The sequence below is a fragment of the Coturnix japonica genome, chromosome 6, assembly GCF_054131305.1.
Source record: "Coturnix japonica strain WE chromosome 6, WE-NBRP24, whole genome shotgun sequence".
NCBI classification, from domain to species: domain Eukaryota; kingdom Metazoa; phylum Chordata; class Aves; order Galliformes; family Phasianidae; genus Coturnix; species Coturnix japonica.
The window spans coordinates 26,075,121-26,097,944 of NC_140668.1; the positions used below are offsets into that span (position 1 = coordinate 26,075,121).

At 44.3% G+C, this 22,824-nt stretch overlaps 1 long non-coding RNA gene across 1 annotated transcript in view; it reads right to left on the reverse strand.

The window, feature by feature from the left end:
- Positions 1 to 22,824, reverse strand: part of LOC146760534 (uncharacterized) — a 115,379-nt gene that overhangs the window by 36,975 nt on the left and 55,580 nt on the right. Inside the window, exons 4-6 of the long non-coding RNA XR_014947750.1 lie at positions 16,318 to 16,420; positions 13,361 to 13,462; positions 11,425 to 11,510 (exon numbers count right to left, since the gene is read on the reverse strand). This is a non-coding gene — a long non-coding RNA (uncharacterized LOC146760534). The remainder of the gene's footprint in view (positions 1 to 11,424; positions 11,511 to 13,360; positions 13,463 to 16,317; positions 16,421 to 22,824) is intronic.

Genomic DNA, 22,824 nt, shown 5'->3' on the forward strand with positions numbered 1-22,824 from the left:
TAACCCCTATTCAAATGACAATGCCCAGAATTGCCCACGTAAATGTCTTGACACAACAGAGAGAGACCAAGTTTTTCAGCCGAATGAGGCAAATAACATTAACGAGCTATTATCCCGTATCTCCTCCTCACCAGCCACAAAAGGCTGACCTCCGAACTTTGAACTTTCCCTTTGACTGATCCCGGCCGTTCTAACAGCGGTGCCGGCCGCTTAAGGCTGCAGGTGTAGCCGCTTACAGCTCCCATAAAAGGGCTGCGAGGGAGGAGGAGCTCGGGATCGCAAGAACCGAACCCCAGGAATTAACAAGGCTATTTCCAAGGGCTGCATTCCCAAAGGCTTCCCAAATCGTGCCCGCATCGCTGCTGCGGTGCCCAGCCCCAAGTGTCCCTAAGCAGGGCAGGGGAGCGTCTGCACGGGCAGGGTGAGCTCAGCAGCAGAGCATGATGGCAAAGGAGAAGCCATGGGCAGGAGGTCTGTAAGTGCTCATAGCTGGCTGAGAAAGTGGGTCTGCCCCTACGGACATCCAGTGGGCCAGCTGCTGGCATTTCAGGAGCCATAGAAGAGCTACAGTGTGTGAATGTGTTGCTTTCTTTGAGCCATGGGCTGGGATTGATTGAGCTGGTAGACTGTACAAAGCCCTGCCTTTAGAAGTGCCTGAGAAGATGACCTGAGCAATGGAATGCACAGTGTACAACATGGATCCAGGGCAGCAAGGCCCCACTTGCTCTGTGCTTTTATATTAACTGAAACCATGACAGGATAAGCACAAAAACAAGTAACACAAAACATAACTTGGACTCCAAAGCTGTTGTATGACTCCTGTGCTCACTTCCTAAGCACACTCAAACAACTGCATCTCACTGGGTTTCCTGGAAGCCAAATTCCAAAGGCAAACTGGTAAAACACAAGGCTTTGCCTTGTAAGGACACAACCAAACTGCAATGAAAAAAAGCTGAAACACCTAATTATGCCATCACATTTTAGCTAAGTGGTACATAACAGCAACTACCCTAAGACAGAAGTGAGTCTGAATGGCCACTGACTGCCGACCCTGCGGAGCGATGCTCTGTGTGTCAGATGTAAAGTCGAGTATTGGTGCAGATGGCTCTGACATCCTCTTATCTCAGGCCTTTTGCTGGTGCCATTTGTCACCAGTTCAAAACTTATTATAGCAAACTCCTCCGCTCGAATTTACAGATTCGTTTTAATTAGTGTGGGGGGGCAAATGCATTTATCTACTCCACGCAGCATCCGGGTTTCAGGCATTTGTTATCTCCGGTGTGAAATTTAGGCTGACAACAATTAACGCTTCCCACACCGCAGTGCAGAATCGCTCCGGTGGGAGCAGGAACGTGGCTCTGGGAATGGGGCTGCAGGAGCAGGGCTGGGCAGCAGCCGGTGCCGTCAGCTCACTGCCTGCACTACCTCCTAACAAGAGCCGTGCCTAAAGGAGTGTACAGAGCACAGCTGTCCCGGCTCTGGGATTTGGGTCTGTGTGACCAATTCAGCATCTGAGAGTTAAATTAATGGCCAAGAGTTTAATTGTGAGTAAACAATACCGCATTAAGGAGCAGTAAACACAGCAGTAGGCACTGAAAGACCGAGTATTCAATCACAGATGTGGCTGCTTCGGTGCTTCCATTAATAGCCACCGTCTGTACCTTCTGACTGGGCTTTTGGCACCGTTACTCATTTAGAAGGGCAGTTTCCCCCTCCTGCTTCCACTTCACACACACAGCCCACCCGAGCATGCTCCCACCATCACCATCACACTGAACTCAACACTGCTGCATCCCTGGCATTCCAGGCCCCTAGCACACACATAGAGAAGAGCAAGCAGCAGCTCCAGGGGCTTGAGCAGACAGCTTCAAGGGCTTGTTAAATACTTGCATTGCTTTAAAAAAAGATGACCTGTTCATTTATTTAAATGAGTGCATGTGACATGCACACACACCTGGGCACAGACCATATGGGACTTGGACTCTTAACCACAGCCTGAGCTGTCTGCAGGACTCAGAGCAACCAGCACTGGGCTTTTTGTGCCTCAGCATCCTCTTTCACAGCCTGGGAAGAGTCCTGACATGGGTGGCAGGACCTGCAGTTATTATCTGCAGGTCCTTTGATGGCAAGGAATGCACAACAGCTGGCTGGAAGTGCATGAGGGGAGATACCAAATTCTTGTTCATCATTTTGCTTCTCTGGTTTCCCTTTACTCCCATTCTCATTGCTTATTGATTTTTGTTTCCAGCTGACATATGAGCGACAGTCTATATTAAGACAACAGCAGCTGAAGCATCAGTAAAGTCAACATCACTATATACCATCCAGAAATCCACCGTTAGATATGCAGCCTTACCCCTATGAGAAACACCTTAGGAAAATGCAGCCACTTCTTAAGGGGGAATGGTTCCAGGTGGGTGGGCTTCAGAAAAACACCTCTCCACATGATGTCCAGAAGGGGAATCCCTTTCAAAAACAGTGAGATGGATGAGCTGTCATCAACCCACTTCATACCCTGCTTTGCAGGATGCATAAAATGGGCAAAGGACAGTTCTGATTTGTTTGACACAAAGTAAAAATGTACCAAAAGTGATTGACACAAGGAAACTGGAAGCACGGTAAGCTCCTTGAAGCCCTTCTAGAAGCACTGATCTACTCGAGTAACTTAGTCGTGCATCTTCTAGTTGCTGAAAGACTAACCACCGCTTTAAAACAATTGAAATCCCTATATATTGTGAGGATAAGCTTTTAATTAATTTGCTATATTACACATATCAACAGCTAAACAGAAGTGGAGCTTAACAGCAATTTATCTCCAATCTGCTTTTGAAGCCAACAAGTATTTCTTCATTTCCCCCTGCTTGTGACTCACTACAATACGTAGAAGCAAAAGAGCCAAAACCAGTGCTGGCACTGACATCACAAAGGTGTGACCTGGTTTAAACTGGTGGCACTGACACAGCTTGTGCCAGAAAGGAACAGAAAGGAAGGGTGCCTTCACTTGTAGCAGTATGCAATTAGAACAATTTAATGCAACTATGAACAAAGTAAAGGGACTCACACTTTCAGATGCAACAACATAAGCAACAGGCTCTCAAGAGTGCCACATCATGACCTTCCCATTGAGATGACAGGAAAGGAGCTGTGCTGTCCCTCCAAAGGCCAGGCACTGTGCAGAGCCCAGCATGGAAGTCCCAGCCTGAGCTCCCACCTCTCCAAGCCCAGAGAGCAGCATGAGGCTCAGCTTTGTGCTGGCAGCAGCTCCCTGCTCACACACAGAGGCACTGAGGATCCACAGGGTTTCTCCTCTCCCAGGAGCACTCACACAACGCTGCTCGCACACTGCTTTGTGTGTGCATGTTTATTTCTTAACACATATATATAAACAAAAAGAGAACAAAAGGAACATATGAGGCAATAAAGGACTTCCTTGATTATTCTGTCCAGGCTTTTCTATGGAGATTGTCACCAGGAATACAACTAAGGTTTTGTGCCAGTGAGCACCAGCACCACCTACTTTCACTTGGATGTTCCATCAGCATTATAAACAGTGACTAATCACAGTCCAGGCACTCTTACTATAGGCTCGTCATGAGCGAGTAAACCAGGAATTCCCTCTTTTGCCACTCAGCCCCACACAAATATCAAGGCAGCAAAAATCCAAAATCAAGAAGCACAACGCAAAGAATGGGTCCAGAAGGGCAGAAATGTTCAACAGAGACTTAGGTGAGAAGCAGCCTCTCCAACACAGGTCCATACTGTATTCTCCAGTTCGCTCAGTCTTTCCTCTGATTAATTTCATTAGCTCTTCACTTTTTAATGAGTGTAATCCCACAACTCCCCAAGCACACACGCTCCACCAGCCTGTCCCTGGAAATTATCTCCCCCTGCCTATTATAAAAGCTCTCACAAACAAACAGGCTGCTCCACACTTTACACACACATCCATGTCACTAACACCATTTGCCAATTTGCCATAGGGCAAAACTCTCTAAGCTCCCTTTATTTGCCTGGCTGCTGAGTGATCCCAGCCCCAGCGCCTGAGAGTCAAGCAGCGAGCTGTGGGGAGATGCCATGCAGCAGCTCAACTCACCTCAGCTGCGAGCAGCAGAGCTGCCATCTTGCTAATCAGCTTTAATTTAGCTGTCTCACAGCTTCATAAGTAAATAAAGACTTACTTAGTGTCAGAAATATCAGTGTTTGGCCGCGGAGCTAAAAAAGTATGGTAATTAAAAGAATGCCACAAGTCACGGCTCCGCACAATCCTAACAGATTGCAGGGTTTGCCTTTTTGAACCTCTCAGCACGTTTAGAAACTTGAGTAAAACAACAAAAGGTGTTAATAGCTTTAAGGGGAGCACCATGCTGATAGATTACCCATTATGGTTATCCACTCACAGCGAAATGGCAAATAGGTTTGATCAATTCGATTTTAATGTAAAGTGGGACTTGAAAAAACAGCAACGAGCAAAGAGAAGACCTTTTGTTGCTAATGTGTCTGAAAAAAGCACTTAATTGAGGTCATAATAATATTAGCAGTTATCACCATCAATAATTCAGCCTTATTTATTACTACGCGGCAAAGTTCTGTCAAACGGGAGCCGCTCAGGCTTTGTTCTACATGTTAACATGAAGCTGGCTGTTGGATGATTGGTATATATTTCACCAGCTGCTCAAAACTGCGGGACGGCGAGAACTAATGATACTCCTTCTTGGTCCGTGCATTACACAATAGTTAATTTGCTGTATGCAGAAATATATGTTACAAATATAATAGTCCCACATAAAGTATGCGTAATAAAAAAGGCATTATATCTGAAACAGTGACTGACTAATCTTGCCTGAGCTATCTGTCATAAGGAAAACAATTTCAATTCCTGCATGATTTAGTGCTCCTGCAGCTGGAGAAACATAAATTGTGCCTCTTCACACAGTTCCAGCCACCTGAGATTAGTTATCTTTAAAAAACCTAAATGAACGTATCATTGTACAATTATAGATGCTAACTCCGGTGTTAAAATTTTAAATGTATTAGTCTCGTAAAATGCCTCATTAATCTCCATGTCTTAAAGGACACACTTGTCCTGTAATGAGCCACATGCAGGAAAATGCCTGATGGTCGATGGGAGGATTTGAGCTCCCAAGTATTCCTTTAAACCTCAGAATCGTTTTGTTCCTACCAAGTCTGTTTACCAAACACAAAGAAGTTGTCAGTGGCAAGTCAGTGGCAGTTCTCTGGTCATTGACTATGGAAATAAGCTGTTTTGAAGAGATTAGTTTTTCCTTATGCGTGATATTCATGCATTTATAACAGCTACATAATTACCGACTAGAACTGCAACCGGAAAGGTTGGGCAGAATATTGATCTCTCCCCATCTGCTAATGGCCGCTGCTCCCCTGCACTGATTGCAGGAAGCCTCCTATTAGGTTTTTACTGTGTTCCTTGAAGGGAAAAGAAAGATCATAGGGGCACGTGTGAAAAACAAAGCTTGTCCCACTTAGAGACTGCCAGGCTTTGGCGTTTGGCAGTGCCAGTTAGGCGGCCCACATTTGGGGTGGAGCAGCAGGGTGGCTGGGAGGGGAAGGGGATGCATATAGGGCGGTGATGGATGTAATTCTTGAACAGGAGGGGGCCAGCAGCCCCTGGGAGAGCTAATCCACTTGGCAGCAGGGAGATGGCTCCTTGAAGGAGCTAAGGCAGAATGACACAATGGCCTGCGAGGTATTAAAATGTAGGAATTAAAAACTGTTAAATTGCACAGAAGGATTCTTAACCTCAGCCCTTTGGTTTCTTCCCTTTTCTTCTCTCTTGCCCCTTCATGTAAGCACCATACGTGCCTGATTTATTGTTTTCCAGATGCCTCACCGATCAGACCGCACTAATTCTGGATGCCGGTTCCTTGCCAAACACAAACCCCATTAATGATGGCTATAAACTGCCTGAAGGACTGCCTCAAAAATAAGCTCACCTCCTGCTCCTGGCCCAACCCCATCCAATGGCCATCCCAGCTGCATCACTCAAAAGCACATCTGGATTCACAGACCTGAACCTTTTGATCCTGCCGAGGCTGCCTCTGCAATTGGAATGAGAAAGGTGAAGCTCTGTGTTGTTTAAATGGATGAGCTGGTGTTCAAAACCATTTCCAACCATGGACCACTGTTTGCCCTGCAGCTTATGTGGATGCACTTCCTCTTTTTCTTTTCTCCTGGGGCTGAACAGCTGGGCAATTCCAACCATTGGGCATCTCTGGTGCAGGGCTGCCAGGAGAGGCTTCTCCCCTTGCTGGTGGCTGAGTTGGGTTTTGTGGCTTTTAAACAGCGTGACATTTTAAAAGTTATTAGAGCATTAATGCTGCTTTTTAATGAACAATGCTTTATAAAACTGCTGATATGGAATTAACATCAGTTTACCTCTGAATGCAAGTCGCTGTGTTTTTTTTTCCTATTTTACTATCCATTACTTCATTAAATCCACACTGAGAAAGACCAGCCTTGCCAAATTTCTCACTGCACATTCAACTGTTTGCCCATGACAGTATTTGAATGCGCTTATTATTTCTAGTAAAGCCCTTATCATTTTCACTGTGAAATTTAAATCACCCTGATCCAACTCTTCTTAGCTAAAGTCAGCTTTATCAACCACAAGAGATGTGGGATTTTAAAAAGATCTGAGTAAATTCACATTGTTTGGATAAACTCATTCAGGGGGTTCAGCAAATGAAAGCTGAAATAGATATGTATTCCAAGGAGGCTGAGGGCTGCTCAAAAACAAAGAACAGAGGGGAAAAAAAAAGAAAGAAAAAAGAAGTTAATGGTATCAGTATCTTTTTAATGAGGGCATTCCCAACCCAGGGTTTGAAATGGTACTTCTGCGCTTCCACAGCAATTCAGGTGAAAGAGGGAAAAATAAAACAAAGCAGTTGACACAAAAAGAAAAGGCTTCCCTACCATCTACTGATATGTTGTCCAGTTGGCAGTGCTAAATCAAAAATGTTAAGGGCCGCATTTATGCATTATCCCACAATTTAAGTAACTGTGTATCATGTATATTTAAAACCATCTCTCTGTAGTTTTAATTATCTCAGTCTGCAGGGACAAAATGCAGCTCCCATGCCTGAGACCGAAATGAAAGTGCTGCACGCTGACAGCTAAGATGTCTGTCCTAGCTTGTTGAGATTTCCTGTAAAATTTGCATTGAAAAGGCAGCTTTAAATATACTTAAAATAAAAAGAGCATTTGCATCTAATTTGCTACACTTGCAGTATTAAAGTTTTATCTGAATAAAGACATGTCAAATGGATTTATATAGTTAAGCTGATAGCTTTTAAAGTCAACACAGTAACATCAGCTAAATTCAACAAAGTAATGGCAGCAGCTAATGGCATTTATTAGTTTATCATCATTTACTTAAAAACCATAACACAGATCATTTTATTTTCACATTACTGTTTGTGATTCTTTGACTCAGTTTGCATTGATTCCACAAATTATGGCAGAAACTGACATTTATCTAACAGTCTTCCAAGCTATGAATGTTGGCTTTAGTAGGAAGCAATTGAACTCTCGCCACACAATGGTTTGAGCTATGCTAGAAACAACCATCTTCAAATAAACACATTTGGCAACCATTTTAGAACATGATTGTTGCTTGTCTGAGGATGACAGAAGGGTTTTTGTTACTGATAAGGCTCTTATTACAAACCACTGCCTAGGTAATCTACAGCTTGATCAAACGAACTGCTAAGCACATTCATCCCCAACCCAGCAAAGCACTGATTAGGTTTTGTTTTCAATATATGCATAATAGTGAGCAAGGCTTTCCACAGTACTCCTTCAAAAGGCAAAAGGCTCCTCCTCAAAAGGATCACTGCTGTTTACACGCAGGGAAACTGAGGCACAACACCCAAATCACACCCGATGCTGCAGAGGGACTCAAAGCACAACATTTTATATCCCAGCTCAGTGGGATTATTTTTTACTTGTGTTTTACTGCCACCTTATGCTCCTGTTGATTTCAAAGTGCCATCATCACTTGACCAGACCTCAGTGGGGCTACTTGCCAAAAGCACATGCTTGTGATAAACGCTGTTGAAGGGGCCTAAGATGTACAGTCAAGACACCATAAGCCCATGGGAAAAAGCAAGGCTTATGAATAATACTCTCCATTCTGCTACAGTGCCCTGTTTCTCCATCTGTTTAATAGTAATTACTCAGTGCTAAAAGTTTACCAGGAAATACTAAGCAACGTTTTATTGCCACCATAAAAGCCAGGCACCCACACAGTTTGATTTGTAAATATTTTGGTTGCGGACATCTACATGTCATCACTCAGTTTTATAACTGCACTTGAAAATGACATCAGAAGTTTCCAATCATGAGATTTACTCTGCTTCTCAGTGATATCTATGCCTGTTCCTCGGTCGAAATAAAAACACAACTGAGGCTGAAGATAGGATTGATTTTCAGAGCTATGCACGGAGGTCAAAATTCTTGCTAATGGGAGGCCCATGTCTAATTCCCCATGTCATATCCTAAACCCTTAATTCCAAAGAGATCACCAGCTTCTTTATTTTTATTTTTTTTTTAATAGTAAAGCCATATTCCCAAGAAAAAAGTGACAATCAAGTCACATTTGGCAAGAATTTGAAATGACCACGCTTTCTTCATGCCATTTAGTACAATTCTCCCATTCCAATAGGCTTTGTTGCAGTGTGTCCTCACCCTGAACCCTAGCTTCTATTTCCGTACACATTTGTAATTCCCTGGGCTGGAGAACACAAACCTCTGGCTCACCAGAACAGCCTGATACAGCTGGAGCAATGGATCCACAGCCATCGTTCTTGAATCGCCATCTCACAGCTGGCCAGCTTTGTTTTGGGCAAAGAGGAGCAAGATGGAACTGAACACTGCATTACCTTCATCTGGAACCTCAGACTGACCTCATTCAATTCAATAGCAATTCTGTTCTTACTTTGACAGCGGCTGGATTGAGCATTTATAAGGTTTTATTTTACTGAATATTACTAATGAAGAGCTATCACAAGAAGCTGAGTAAAAAAAATGTTCTTTTGCTTCCTGTATAAACTGTCTTCCTTTGGCTCAAGGAGCAAAGCTGCAACACACTAAAAATGCATACCAAATCTTATGGCTATTTCAGTCATGCCAAACAGAATAACAATCCCAGAAGCTTCCATTGAGCCAGAGAGAGCAGATGTTTCCTCCTCAAGGCTGGAGGGGAGACAGTGCCCCTAGCAAGACTCGTTCCAAGGAGAATATTGTGGTACAAGTCACCTGAAACAAAAGCCTAGATCCAGGTATCTACAGTACTGCAAACTGCATCAACATGTAAGAGCGAGGACAGCCGAAGGGAGGAGTTATATTCAAATTCTGACAGAGAAGAAGAAACCTCTTGATTTTCATCCAAATGCAAATAGAAAACCAAGGCAGCTGCTGAAGAACTGGTTCCTGCCAGCTCCACCTGAGAAACAGGGCATTTTGCTCAGCAGTATTCAGTGCTTCCACGTGGCTTTGAGGTACAGCCCCCCAAGCAGTTCAGTTTGACCTGAAAACCTGAGGGCATGCAAGAATTTTCCCATCCCTGATCACAGGCAGGGGTTAGAGGAGCTGTTCTGAGCTCCAATCCCTTTATGGCAACACGAAGTAGAGCAACCAGGTTCCCATCCTTTTAGCTTCATCTCACTATGTTACGTCAAACTTGCCTTGTATTTTATCACACACACACACACACACACACAGAATTACCCGGGTTGGAAGGGACCTCAAGGATCATGTAGCTCCAACCCCCCTGCCTGGCAGGGCCACCAAACATACGCCTTTACTAGATCAGGTTGCCCAGGGCCCCGTCCAACCTGGTCTTGAACACCTCCAAGGACGGGGCATCCACAACCTCACTGGGCAGCCTGTTCCAGGACCTAACCACTCTTCTAGTAAAGAACTTTCCCCTAACATCCAACCTAAATCTTCCCTCTTTCAACTTAAAACCATTTCCCCTAGTCCTGCTATTATCAGCCCTTTCAAAGAGTTTACTCCCCTCCTGGGAGTAAGTTCCCTTCAGGTACTGAAAGGCTGCAATGAGGTCACCCCGCAACCTTCTCCTCTCCAGGCCGAACAAACCCAACTCCCTCAGCCTGTACTTCAGACAGCTTGTTCTTAACTTGTGCTAGCAATGGTCATCCTCCACTTTCATTTTCACTCACAGAGGCCGTTCCTACTCCACACGGGTATGAAACAGCAGCACCTCAGCTGGCGTCTGTTCTCTAGCAGGTAAGATAACCTCAACCAGATACACAACCACAAATTCGACGGGTGCAAATTCTCCTAAATTCATTTACTTTAGTGGAGCTCTTGGTGTTTGCTAATTGTGTGCAGAGCAAAAAGCCACCACACAAGCTTCATTATGAAACAAGTACTACATTAGCACTGAGCATGGAAAATCTCAGAATTGCCCTTTAATGATTTTGAAGTTTATATGCACCAAGAAAGTAGTGGAGAATCTGTCATAAAAATCACCAAAGCATTTAAGAGCTAAAAGCCAGGCTTTCTTCAACAATTCAAAAATCAAACCCCAAAACACCTTATTCATTAACTAGAAAGCAGAGGAACTGGTTTGTCATTGTATTGTGTCTGAGAGATAGAAGACAACAGAAACACAAAGTTCTTTGGCCTGGAGACAGCAAATAAAACCCCCAGCAGATAGGCAAATACAGCCATATCAAAGCACATTGCATAAACACGTAAACGACTCTGAAACATCTCAGGATATATTTATTGACTGTTGCAGTCTATTCTTTGCTTCCCCTTGGCAACCCTTTTAGTCACTACAGATCACCTTACAACAGTGGGAAACACCTGCAATGGGAACTCAGTACCTGCAATGACAGATGGAGAGAGCTTTCAGGAGCAGAGCCTGCAGTGGGCTTCCCCTGCTCCCTGACCACATACAGTAGGTGCACGGAACACCCTAACTCTGAAAAGGCAAAGTGCTGCTGCCTGAATCAATTTCAACAGCTTTAACTCTATAGTCACAGAAAATGTTCTTCAAATCATCTTTAAACTTTTAGGGTTTTTTTAGCCTCTGCCGATGCATCACCCCAGTCTGCTCCAGTTCATGTGCATCTCCCAGTGACTGCAGTTGGCTTAAGTAAGCTTGAAAAAAAAGGACCTCTAACACTGCCTGACCTCAGTGCAAGAAGTAAAATCCCATTTCCTCCCATAACAGTTGTGGAGATGGAAGACGCTGCAACTCTGCCCGTGGTATCAGCACACTCCTATATGTCTAATCAGTACTGTTACCAAACCTGGAGAAGTGCCCATGTAATGACAATAATGCATGACAGGAGGACATAAAAAACTAATCAAGAAGGCTGCAGTTGTGATAGCGTTTCTACAAGAAGGTCATGTTACCTCTTTAGATGCGAAGATTGTGCAGAACAAAAGCATCTTCTTCTTTCACAGGAGCTGGAAGTCCTCTATGAATTGCATGTCACTTTCTGAAAAGAAACCAACAGAAACATCGTGAATACATTTCTTCGATGGCAAAGAAATGAACTCAGTACGTAGAACTGTATTTCACTGAAGATTCTAACAAAACGAGCTCCTGGAAAGCTTCTTTTGAAGGACACTGGCAAATACCGCAGCCTTTATAAAATGGTCAGTTCACTGGGTGATAGTTAGGTGAGTGTTTTACTGGGCTGAGTTCCATTACACTCACAAAGTGAGTTACCAGAATTACACTTGTGCATGTCTATTAAAAAGAAAAATCTTTCTGTTTCTATTTCTGAAGAACAGAACCCATCCTGTATCCTCCCCTCACAGAAATCTTCAAGTGTGGGGTAAACAGCCCTTCTTTCCCTTCTAGCCTATTAATGACAAGCTTGCCCTCTTTTTGCAGTCAAACTTTTGCCAACAACAAAACCTTTGTGAGGTTTAAAGGAATGAATATGCAAGCAACAAAACCTCCTAGAAGCTAAAAAGGAAGAATAACAATGGAACGATAATTAAAGCATTACCATTCACTTTGTGGACTGATTGCATGCTCCCCCCTCCCTTCAGAACCTGCCTTTCATTTAGAGTTGAGGGAGCAACAGAAATCTCTTGGGCTGGGCTGCTCATCAGTAAGGCCTAAGACTTACATAAGTTCGGTCCATGGCTCTTGGGCTCCCATGGATAAGTTTACTGAAGTAAACTTATGTGATGTGATGTGCTATTGCATCACATTTTTGAATACCAAAGATTCAGGTCTTGAGAAAACGTTTTATTTGCTTGTCACCAAGCAATAGCCAAGTTTACAAGAAAAATAAAATAGAAAAGACCTATCTTCAGTGATCTGCTAATCAGTCTTCCCTACTACAGTCTATTCTGTTGTCTACATTTGAAATAATGAATATTAAAATTGCACAATTCATCCCACAGGGTGTTATTCAAATTATACAGAGCACAACAGAATCCCTTTTCTTTACTGTTGAAATTCTGCCTTCTTTAGGGTGGAAACACAAGAGATATGGATGAGTGGAACAAAACACTGTACAGCAAAGAGAAGAAATGAGCAGCAAATAAAGCAGGGCAAACCCTTCATCTTACAGCAAAATGAGAAAGCTGTAGGATCTCTGCAGCCTAACTTGTTATCATCAGCCACTGTGCTCCAAATCAAACATGTCTGCCTGCAAACCACAGCTAGTCAACTGCAACACAGCTAGTCAACAACAACAGAGCAAGTTGCCAAAACAGCGTGTAGGTTAACAAAGTTTTCACATATACTTTAATGACTGTGTAAGGCAGAAAGTGGTATTTTATACCCAGATGAAGAGAACAAGCACATGCTTGCATGCTCAGACCCAAAAGGTAATCCTTCCTATACAGTATGCAACCCTGGAGAGGCCAAAGGCACAGTCAGCCTTGGTTGGGTAGCCAGCCTGTCTGGGAATTTGGTGTTTGGATACTAGAACTGTCTGCACTCTGAAAGGCAGGGTGTGACCAGGGGTTCCACTGTACCTAACGTTTTAAAACACAGTTTCTTTAGAATGGCAAAAATTCACACAGACAGCAAGTTTGAGCAGAACTTTTGAAAATGATCCAGCTCTTAGAAATGAGTGGCAAAGCTGCTAAAGGGTCTGGTGAGAGAAGGAGCAGGCAAAGAAGGTGGGCACACCTGCACCCCACGGCTGCAGCCCAGCTCAGCACCCCTTCCTTCTCATCCAGAACAGCCCCAAACAAGGGGCAAAACCCACCTTTTTTAAAAGAAGTGGGAAAGTACAGCACATTGTGTTACGTTCCCTCCTTTTCAAAGATATACTGTACAGGTCATAACTTATCCTTTTTAATAAAAAAGAAATAAATTTACCTTTTGAGCGTCATTTCTGACCACTGCTGCCTGTTTGCTAAAGCCGCAGGGCTTCGCAGCAGACAGCCTGATGGAATTCCAGTTCGCAGCTTAATTTTCCTCCTGATAAAAGAGACAAAAAGTTCCTTTCAGTAAAAATAAAATTTAATACGGTCCGCAAATTTGATATATTACAACCTCTGACCTCAGCTTAATTGTTCACAAAGGGCTAACGGTACCGCTGGCAAGTAAATGACTTCTACAGAGTGTTGCAACCCTGATAGCTCAAGAGAAGGGGAGCAGCCGCCTGACAGATAATCAAAATTTCTAACGTGAACCATAGTGAGAGAGGTTATTCAGAGCACACCCAGACTGTAGGAGCCTTCCACAGCTGCCACCGTAGCTCCTTAGGATGAGAAATGCTCAACCATCATCCTCGCTCAACTTTGTTAAGCATTGCTGCTGTAAGTCACCAAGCAGTGCAGACTGGCACTTAGCAGCAACAGACGGCAATGGCCTGGGATTTACAGAGACACTGCTAGCATTTCTTGGAGGCCAAGCCTGCCACCAGTTCTATGGCCCCAAAGGGCTTTTCTTAAGAGCTTGACAAGGAACCAAGGGAAGGGCACAAAGAAAAGGTCCTTCATGGGCTGCAGCACTTCAGGATAATGCTGCTCCTATGGGCTGCAGTTCCTGCACAGTTCCTCTACCTCCTGCTGCAGCATGGGTCCTACATGAGCTGCAGCAGGGACAGTTGCTCTTGCATGGTCCTGCCCAGAAAGCTCATTAAGTTCTTGTTGCATTGTGAGCATACAAAAAAACAACTACTTGGCGATCAGAGAGAGCAATCAATAAGTCAGTTTAGTCACTGTCTTTATATGATTGCATGATAGCAGGAAAATTACCCGGCTGTCCCAGCTGCTGGTGTGGTAGCTAAAGGAGAGCTTGGTCAGGGGTGTATGCAGGTGAACTGTTCTGAAGCAAACTCAAACCAGTACCACTCTTGTCCCTCTAGGACATCCAGAAGCAACTGACAACAAAATATTTACTCCCTGTTAGGCTGGGTAGGATTTTGGAGTAACAGAGTATCACAAAACGGACATACCTATTAAAAATACAGCAGCAACAAGCATGCAGGTCTGTGGAGCACCTGAAGCACTGAACTGTGCACACATTTACACCTAAGCAGGCACAGGTCATTAACAGATGTAGGCATACAGAATGTACTGAATGCAGTTTCCTCCTTTCCCTCCTGATTCAGCACAGGGTCAGTGACTTCAGACATCTCCCACCAAGCACCTGCAGCCCCCAAACCACAGGCACGCTTACAGCTGCACCCCAATGTTCTAACTGCTATGCAGCACCAACCAGCACCTTGCTTGGCCTCCTGACAAGTAGGAGAGATGGTGGAACTATGCCAGTCCTAGCATTGCAGAAAGACAGCTGAGCTACCTGTATCTGCTGACCAAGGGGAAAGAAGGCTGCAGGACGAGAGGGTAACTGCAGACCACCAGTTTCTTTCTAAATTAGTGATGCTGACATACCCAGCAGCCAGTATTTCTGTTGGTTGTCTCAGAGGCACCAGAAAACAACTACCAAAGCCTTCAGAAGTTCATATTTCAATTTTAAAGCTGAGGCTATTTTAGCTAATGTCCCCAAGGCAGCTGTCTGGTCAAATGTCAGAGTTTATATTGCTGAATGAAATCTCTATGTTTATGAGATCTCTGTAGTTCAGGAAGCAAGTGAGACTCCAGCTCGAGCTTCTAAGATTATACCGAGCTGTGGGTATCTTCTTTTACCTCTCCCCTGCTTGGAACGTATGCGAATCTTCCCATATTCCTACAAATTACTGAAAGTCTCTGTCATGTTTGAATACCGGTTGGATTGTTGGGGGATTTCCTCCCACTGATTCATTTATTATTTAAAATAAAAATAAAAACATAAAGGAAGGAATAAAGGACTCTTTCCACGAATGCTGTTTCTGTAAGCTCTCAAGTCCAGGACCTCATAAATTCATAAATTTGGCTTTTGTTTTGTTTGTTTTTAAGCAAAACATGGCATTAGTCTTAAGAGATCAGGCAAAGTTTCATTTCAGCTTTTTGACCCAGAGGATTCCCCCCCACTTTCCGTTCATCCCTCTGAGCCTCTCAGATCTCTGGGTTTTGTTGTTGTTTCATTTTTCCCCATCACTGCATTACTTGTACCTCATCTTGGTTCCTTTCTTTTGGTACAAGCACTGTGAGCACTACATGTTGCTGCAGACTTCACAGACAACTAGTTTACATTTGAGCAATGCATTATGCTATGCTGACTGCACACTAGTGACCACTGCGTTTGGAGCTTTACATGTCAATTTGCATGCCCTGAAGGCATCTTCTTGATGGGCAAAGTTTAAAAGGAGCTTTTTCAAACGTCACACGAGGGCACTTAGTCCTCTGCCACAACTGAGTCATTAAACCTTTACATCGTTCATCCTAGCAGTGAGCTGGTACTCATGTTTATTCCAGTTTGGGGTGCCTGTATTCCTAACCATCCAGGTCACAATACACACAGGACCAGATGCCATGTACCACTAATTCCAAATGCAAAAGCTTGTTACTTTGAAGAGTTCAAGACACACAAAAAATGGTAGAAATGTGGGTTTTTTGAAGTATGGTCTTGACATAAGACTTCTACTTGACCAAAGGGGCTGGACTGCTGTATTACATGGAAAAACAGTACTTACATTTATGCCTGTCACCATTATCAATGTGCCCGTTGCAGAGGGCTTTCCTGCCAAAGCATTTAACATGCTCTGTGCTTTATTTTGTCAATGTATAAAGGCCATGCTAGGGCAGGCAGTATTGAACACAGCCTTTTAGTAGAGTGAATTTAAATTACACACTTGCCTAACTATAAGATTCCTCTTTAAACACAGAAAAAGAGAGCATCCACCTTTCTGCTTTCCCAAAAGGCAGAATTTAAGACCTCATCCTCACCTCCGCATTTCCAATGCTCTCTGGCAGCTGCATGGCTACGGTGGCACCTGCATCACACACCCCTGAAAGCCCCCACCACTCCTCCGGCAACTGCAGCACATGCCTGAAAGATGACAAAACAAAAGGAGTATTTCAATTGCAAGAAAGAGAGCAGTGAGGCTCACAGTGTTATTTCTCCTCTACTGAAGGTTTTACTTTTTTAGCTTAGTTCTTCTATACACTACATTCTCTCCAGCCTTGAGAAAGCAATAGGTAATACTAGATGCTGATGACAGAGCTAAGCCCAGAAGTTATATTTTCAGATCTTTCATAAAATAAGCATCTGTACCTTTCCCACCTATTTGTCAAAGCGAGTTCCTCCATTACCTTCTAGTATTTTTATTTTTCAGTTACTGGCTGATACCCAAGTAGGTGAAAGTATTTCAGTCCCATCCCATCTCTAGGTTCAAAGAAAAGAAAGAAACAGTGTAAGGTTGATCACACACTTGTTAATAAGTCAAAGCCGGATTCAAGTGTTTGTGTGAGGTAGAATTATCTCATTCTTTTTGTCTGTGTCTTTCTGTGATCTACCAGTCAAGTATGTGATTGGATTTCAGCTCAACAAAACCTTAAATTACACACCTATTGTGCCTGAGCTAAGCCTAGTTTCACAGCACTGGAGAAGGCTTCTCACTGCTCTTTTGGCACTGTTCGATCTGGCTTCTGCTATCATCTGCAGGTTGATGAATGAGTAATAGGATTAGAAAGTCTCATCTCCGAAATGCTGTAATTGTCACATTTGGTGAATTGACAAAGTGCTCGGGTGATGGAGAGGTGCTCCGTAACAAGAAGTCAGACGTTCAACCTGCACTCTCCAGCCAACATGAAGAGTATGGGAGGGATAAAAAGAATCCCTCCAGCTCCCCATTTGCTCAACATGCACAGGTACCACATGCTCTAAATTAACCTTTCATGCATGGAAGGCAGAGCTCTCTGCCTCTTAAAGGATCTTATCTCAGCACGAGGAAAATGATATACTTGTTGATTCTTTGGCTGGGGCCGGAGGTTAGAAAGTCTAGGAGGACAGGGAGCAGATTTTCCCATTCTCTCCTGGAATCTTTAATTCAGAAGCCCCGAGCAGAGATGTCTCCAGGCCAGCAGAAGAGCTCCTGGCAATGCACAGCTGACTACCAAGGAGGGGTAGATACAAGCGACTACACTGCTCTCTGCAGGCCCACCACTACTAGCTAAGGTGTGCTGAAGCACAGGTGAAGCTCAGAGAGGCTCCCATGCCGAGTCCCATTCCAGAAGTGCAGGTTTACAAGCCCCAGTGAGGCAGACACACCAGTAGGGGCACTGGGACCTGCCTGCCTAAATAGCTACGCAAACACCTCACTGAAAGACCTGGCAGCAGAGAGCCAGCAGAACAGATAGCTGAAACCTGCCCAACTGTTTGTCTCTATTTACTTTTTTGTTTTAATTTCCACTCCCTACAAGCACCAGCAGCAACCCCATTTCCAAAGAGAAGAATGGAGATTAAAAAAAGCTGCAGTTGGGCAGTTCTGTGTTGTGAAGCACCGCAACACTGCCTTCTCCTGAGAAACAACTTCACACGGTGCATACAGATCAACAGGGAACTTTATTCCTGCCCACCCTTTACAACAAAAGGCTATCAAAAGCCAACATCGCTCCTGCTAAAGGAACGTGTCCCCAAATGCTCTACAGATGCAGCATGTGAGGTCAACATTCACCATCCCCTTTCTCTGTCAGTGTGAGTTTCATTTTAATTACAGGAACATGTTTTGCACATTGTAAAACTACCCCTGGCTCCGACCACCACAAAAAAAGGAACATTTAGCTCAGGAAACAGTAGCTGACCCTGTCTGCTCTCTTTCTTCCTTGGCATCAGCTTGGACTATTAACACCTTATGTGTGTTGCCTGTGCACATATGTGTGCTCCACATCCATTTCACGCAATACCTGCTGTAAGTGCATCCTAAAAGCTTCTACTGGGCATTCTCTGCTTTGACTCCTCTTCTTGGCATCTCACTTAGTTACTCAATTCATCTGCTTGACCTTTCTGCCTGCTAGAAGCTTTGTCCTTGGGAAGCTGTGACATTAGACTTAAACACATAGAGGCCTTTTTCACCTCACAGTTAACTCCTTAATTATTCATTCCCAACAGAGGAAATCAGGAGAAACCTTGGCAGCCAATGTAAACATTTTGTGGTGGAAGGCAATTCTTTTCTTTCCCGAGAGCACAGTATGACCATGAGAGTTCCACTTCTAAAAATTAATGGGTTTTGTACAAATATATACATATATTTTTATATACATACATACATATACACACACACACATATATATATTTTATATATATATATATATATATATATATATATATATATATATATATATATTTAGGAAGGGAGAGAGGCACAGACTGTTGCAGTGTAAAACACAGCCCCATTTAACAGTGACTATTTTGCTCTGAGAGCCACTTGCCAACTGATTTCAGAGCAAAGACCAAGGTCTTGGAAGCCTATTTCACCTAAAAATGTTCCCTTTGTCCCACACCAGCACAGAGCAACCACCTTGAAAGCACTCAGCAGCACCAGATGAGAGCACCCTGCAGCCACTATGCAGATCTCCCCCCCACCCCCCATTGTGGAAGCAGCTCTAAAACTCTGCATCAGGCCCCATCTCATGGCCAGAGCACTTTCCCCATTTCCCACACAGGATCTGAAGCAGCCGCCTTTTGGAGTGCTTGGTTATTAATGGCCATAGATGCCCTGTGCAAACAATTTGCACAACCAGTGCTACAGACAACGTTTTGGCAGTCTCGCTGTAACCTTAACTGAAACACAACGTTGGCCTGCTCCCAGGAGCCATCAGTGGGAAGCACATACAGCAACGGGCCACCCACTTACTGTTTTCTTAGAGAAAGTTTGCCAGCAGTGATATGCAGCTTGCACCACCTTCCTGAAACATTTCCACACTCGCCGTGCCTGCACAGAGCTGCCCTCAGCAACACCTCTGCTTTCAACCTGCCCTGCTCCACCCCCTGCTCCTGCCACACGGCCCAATCTCCTCCTCGCGTTGCTTCCTCTTTCTTCATCACCTTTTCTTGGCTTTGTGCCTTGTTTCTTGCTGTTCCTAATGCCTGGGACAACCTCTGATTAATGTTCAGCAAACAGCCTCCTCCACAGATCAGACTGCACCCAAGCGTGCTCTGTTTTCTCTTGTTCGGTGCTATCCTAACTCATGCCTTCCGCCCTCCACAAGCAAAGGCCCCAACCTGCTGACTGAGCAGCACCAACAGTTAATGTGAGGGGACTGGGCTGCTCACTGTGCCACCCCACTGCAGCTTTCTGTGTGCAGCCAGGGGGACAATTCATGGATGCAATCATCAATACCATCCACAAACAAAGTGAGAATCTTCTTAGAGCACGTAGCTACTCCCCAGCTCTGTGCAAGGCACAAAAACGTGGGCTAGCAACAGGGTAGGGATGGCCCCATGCCACCTCTCTCTATTCCCACCTGCTTTAGGCTAGGATGCAGAAACAAAAGAGATCAAAACGTGATGCTGCACATGGCCAGGTGGAGGAGGTTACCAGGACTGCCTGGCTGGATGCAAGTTGCCATATCTGCACTACAGCCTTAGGAAAAATCCACCTCCAGGACTCAACCATTGGTAAGGCAACATCTACAACTGGCAGCTGTAAGAAGATATTAGTCTGATTAGTAACAAATACATTTTTAGCTCTTTTAGGCTACTTGATATATTCAGCCTTTCTCTGGCCAAGAATGACTTTGCTCCTTGAGAAAAGATAAGCTAAGACAGAAAGCAGTTGGGTGATTGCTCACTGTATTAAATTGAGCCTTTTCAGGACCAGCAAGGTTCCCAGCATTATACTGCTTCTGTATTAAAATCTAATTCTGAAAGTTTGACAAAGCGCACATTTAACACAGGTCAGCAGTATATTGACAGGATGTTAATTTTAAATTGTGTCAGCATTTCCTGTCTTGAGTGTTAATGTCAATTAGCACCTTGCTGCATAACCTCCAAGTCCCCCCTTATTACGGGAAAGTAGCAAAGCAGGCAGCAAAAGCACTTCTATTCAAAACACCACTCACTATCAGCCAAACAAAGAGCTGTCATAACAAAACCTGTGAGGTGAAAGTGCCTAAGCTGCTATGGATTTGAGGTTAGAAGCCTTAGTCTTTTTCCTTATTCTTGATATTAAAAGTGTAAGCGTGTCAACTTGGAGTGAAAGGCTAATTACTTCGAGGCTCTTTGAAAAGTGCGTTACCATTCAAAATCTCTAAGCCTGACATAAAGCCCTTGGCTTTAGATTGCACAGCGTGTAGCTCACTGTAGGTCACCCGTGAGTATCCTTAACACACTCTGAAATACGCAGCCCTGTTCTGGGAAACGTGAACACTCCTGCATGTCTGCTTTTTGTAGCACTTTACGTGTGCAGCTCCCACTCTGGCCAATTCACAGCCCTTTTCCAAAAGCACTGCACGAGTGCTTTGTGACAGACTTCACCCAACTCTCATGCTGCTCCATGATCTGACTGCAGCTCACAACATGTGTGTACATGAAGGTCCAGCTGCACACACATCTGGGCTGGGTACCTCCTCTCTGTTACATCCAGCAGTGTGGATGCCCAGGGTGAAGTCTGGCTTTCCTTAAGTCAAGCAAAAGCTGTGCCATGAACTCATTCCATCTTGCATAGAATACAAATGTGCTCCCAGAATGACAGCACAAGTCTCTGGACATTTAGCCTAAATTCTGAAGAAAGCTGGCAGGTATTGCAATCTTTTGTGAGAATGAACACTTAATTCAATGTTGTAGTCTTTCCAGCCAGCTCTTATTCCAGGCCTTGAAGACTGCTCAGCCAAAATGTTAAGATGAGGATTTTCATCAGTAACTCACTGTTACAGCCCAGTGCTGGATGTCTGGGAGCAGAGCTCCCACTGAAGACCATGGGTGCTCAAATTCTGAACAGTGGTTCAAACATGAGCTCGCTCCCAGAGCTGGAGATCAGTTCCAAGCATAAATGCCCAACAAGGTGCTTTTGGAGGGCAGCTCAGCTCCTACCTTTGTTTCTTTTGAGCACGGACTCGAGGTGCGGCCAGGCACCATGTGGTAAACCTTGAGATCTGGTGCAGAGATGAGACAGGCATTATGCACAGACATTGAGCTGAGCTCTTATGCTCTGCCAGATTCTAAACAAATTGGCCAAACAAATTAATGCCACACACCCTAAATTGGCTGAACAAATTAATGCAACACGCCCTTTGCACAAGGGTGCCTTTGAAGGCCAAGGACCGTGCATGTTGCAGCGAGATGCGTTCTCCTGAATAGGCTGTTCCAAACAAATCTGTTCTGCGAGAACAGAAACAGCATATTATAGTTTCAAGTTAGAGCAGGGCTTTCGCTCGAGAGCTTTTCAGACACCAATACTGTGTGTTGACATTTAATTACTAAACTCTTAAAACAAATTTGTATGAGCAAATGCTCCTCAATCATTTCATAATAACACAACCAGTGTTTCTTGGCAGTTAGAACAAAACCAGAAACATGTTGAAATCGCACACACAATGCCTTGTTCTGACATGGGAAGAGGTGCCAGACTGAGCAGTGTGAACCCTCCAGGCTGTGGGAGCTGATGGGATTCAGGAACTGAGCACTGCAGCTCTGCTCCCAGGGGCTGGCAGCAAATCAGCCCCAGCAGGTTCACTGGGAGGTTGCAGTTTACCAAATTTCACTCTCCAAACAACTCTCCTTCCTCCAGCAAAAGGTCCTATCATCCACTGCGGGCCAAAGCTCACAGTGGAGGATTACAGAGGGTGCTTTCATGAGGCTGTTGGTGAGATGCAGCAGCCTAGCAGGGCAGCAGGGATTGCCTTTTGTTGCTGTGCAAGTGTGGTGTACCTACACCAATGGAGTATTTCCTTCCACCTTCAATGTGATTTACTGCAACATTCTGCACATCTCTGCTACTGAGCCATAGGGTTGAAAACCAGATCCAGCCAACATGTACAAATCACAGCTTCACTTTCTCACTCCTCTCTGGTAGAAGCTCTGTGTCACTGCAGCAAGAACACTGCACCCTGGAACATGTCTTCAAGTCCTTCTTGTTCTCATGATCTCCCTTAGGTCCTCATTCTCCCTTCATGCTCTTCAGGACAATGTCTAAGACTGAATTTCTTAATTTTGGTTCTTAATAAAGAATGAAAAATTGCCATGCAACATATTCCATCTGACTAGCCATACAGTTACTCCTTTCTGTGGGACTTGTGTGAAAAGCAACGTTAGAAGGATGTTAAGAAACAAGTCAATCTCTAATGAGACTTAAACTGTCACTGTAATGACTTTGTGAATCTGAATTACAACTTCAGTTTGCTATGTTTTTCCAAGACCAGACCTCATGGATACCTTACTCACAGTCTGCTGGCTGGAAGGCCTCTCTCCTGAACTTAATGTGAAATATTGTTGAATCATGACACCAGGGTCCA